Source organism: Carassius carassius, chromosome 3, assembly GCF_963082965.1.
Source record: "Carassius carassius chromosome 3, fCarCar2.1, whole genome shotgun sequence".
NCBI lineage: Eukaryota > Metazoa > Chordata > Actinopteri > Cypriniformes > Cyprinidae > Carassius > Carassius carassius.
Window position 1 is genome coordinate 2,055,000 of NC_081757.1, and position 2,808 is coordinate 2,057,807.

A 2,808-nucleotide genomic window follows, 5' to 3' on the forward strand; every position below is an offset into this window, starting at 1 on the left:
TATGTTCGGCACAGACCTAATTTCAGGCATTTCACCAAAACCCCCTAAAACATAAAAAAAAAAAAATCCACTGATATTGGGATGATGGAATGGGAAGTTAATGCAATTTATAATTTTTTAGCCCTTTTTCCCTCTGCTCCTTTGTTTCTGTAGTTATTCCCATCAAAAATTCACCAATTACATAATTGTACCATAATATAAGTGGGTCATCATAACATGATGGGGACCTGGATTCACTTCTAAAGGGCTGTTCACACTGCAATTTGCATTGAAAACATCAGTTTACATTTACTATATATGTGGTAAAGTTGGATATACTTACACTGCTGTAGTTAGAGTTATCAATTCGTTATGTGGCAGTATTGAGGATACTGTAACGTTTATGTTTCTAACAATGTGGCATAATGACAAGCCTAATTACTGTGACAAGCTGAGTTTACCTAATTGAAGCACTGATTCAATCTGACCCAATACAACAGCTTGACCAAAGAGACAGAGCAGCATATTTTGTTCCTAGGTCATGCATGATTGCTTTGTGAGGGGCACGTCTCCAGAGTTTGCCTGCAGACTATAATTAAACAACAAGTTTTTTTCCCCCCCTGAGCTTAGCCTGTTCTGGGTTGACCCTGTCCTTATATGCCTTAATAAACTGTCCCGTGGTGGTTGTTAGAGAGATGTGTCTCTTTCTGCCTTCTGTCTCAGTGGTGTGGTCCTCTGCTCTGCGCCGAAGGGGAAACGTCCACATTATTCAGGCATGGAGATTGCTAGAGGCGCAGCAGTCAGCTCTCGGCACTAATTACGGCTGAGGGCACTGGAGCGCGAGGAGATTGTGGCGTGTTGCTTTTTTTAACCTCTTGCTGCTGAAGCAGAGATTTTTTTGGCTGTGTTTACACTTGGCATTAACATGCGATCACCGTGATCCGATCAAGCAGATCGGATCATAAGTCAATCAGAACACGGAGTGTTTACACTTCATCAGCTGACTTCTCTATCTGGATAACCGATCGGATCTGCCTTTCCAGCGCAATATTTAAATAAGTCTCCAGACCTGAAGTGTTTGGTTTTCTGTTGAAAAGCATTTTCAGTCGCAGAACATTTTACAAATCAAAGACAAGTGTAGGAGTCTAACTAGTGCTCCACATGGGTGTTCTTTGTCTCTCTTCAGACAGTTCACGAGAGATGGGGTGGGGTTTTGCGTGACGTCCACTTGTGAATGCAGACACGATGGCTGGATTTACATTACACTGAGATCTGATCACAATGCGTCCCTGACTACCTCTGGACCAGGACACGCTGATTGGATAACATTCCTAACAGAAGCGCGTTTAAACTTGTCTTTTCAATGTGTATGTGGACAACATCCAGGTTGCATGTTAATGCCAAGTGTAAACGCAGCCTTTTAAAAAGGGGAGGAGAGAAGGGACACTTAAGATGTAGAAAGGATAACAGGTTGAATGGTTTGTTCCCAGTATTACTGATTGTGTATGAACCGTAGGCCTGTATGTTTGCCAAGCATGTGATGATGACATTTCTTCCCTTTAAAGGAACAGTTCTGTCATCTCACTCACTCTCATGTCTTATTTGGCCTTTTGTTTTTTTTGTTTTTTAACAAGAAACTGCTCTTTTCCATACAACAAAAGTGATGACCTTGGGTTATTAAGCTTAGAAAAGGATAAAATGTATCATAAAATAGTGGGCAACCCCCAGGAGGCCACAAGGGAGTTCTAGGCGGTCCATGGAAAAATAAAAATAAAAATCTGTTAAAATAAATAAACATGAAATAAAAATGAAAATAAAAATATTAAAATGATTAAAAATACATAATAAAACCATTAAATAAATATATAATCAAATTTGATTAAAATAAATTATGAAAAATGTGATTAAAATTGATAAAAAAATAAAAATAATAAATTGATTAAAAGTATAATAAATATTGGAATGAATAACTAATATTATTCGTAAAGTTTTTCGTTTTTTATTTTAAAAATCATTTTCATTGATTGTATTTATTCTATTTTTTTAAATAAAATAATTACATAATAATTTAATATGAATTTAAGAAAGTTAACAAATAATGCAAATAACAGTATAGTACTGAAGTGAGTATGGGGGGGGTCGACGACGACACTGTAACTTCATAGAGACTAAATATTTTAATATTATTTTTAATATAAGTTTGCTATTTTTTTTATTTACAATTTCTCTCATTCATTAAATTATTTATTCAATGTTTTTTTATTATTAAAAAAATTAATATCTAATAATATTAGATTAATAGGCTAAATAAGTAATGCAAATAACAGTATAGTAGGAAACAATGTAAATTAACTTCGTAGAAACAAAACATACTAATAATGTTTTGCACAATTATAATATGCCTTTTTAAAATTAGATCATTACACATGAAAATCTAAAGCTTAAACGAATACTGTCTGCATTAAAACTACAAAACCATACCTAAACCACCAATTCAGAAAAAAAAAGAGTAACTTAAGAGAGATTTTAATTAGCCTACCTTACATTTGGGAACGATGGATGTCAAAAGTGTCCACAAGCAAATGAAATCGTGTTCCTGCTGAGGACTAAGTGAGGTCGTAAATTAAACGCCTATTCATTTTTAAAAAGCATTTTATATTGTTAAAACATGACTTAGTCATCTCAAGTCTAGTTTCTCACATCTGACCTGTCTATCGTCTAACGGTCGTTTTCTTTCGCGCGCTTTGCCCCCCCCCTCTCTCTCTCTCTCTCTCGCTCTCTCTCTCTCCTCTAGCGACATCCAGCGGATATGACGTGAAACGCAGGCGC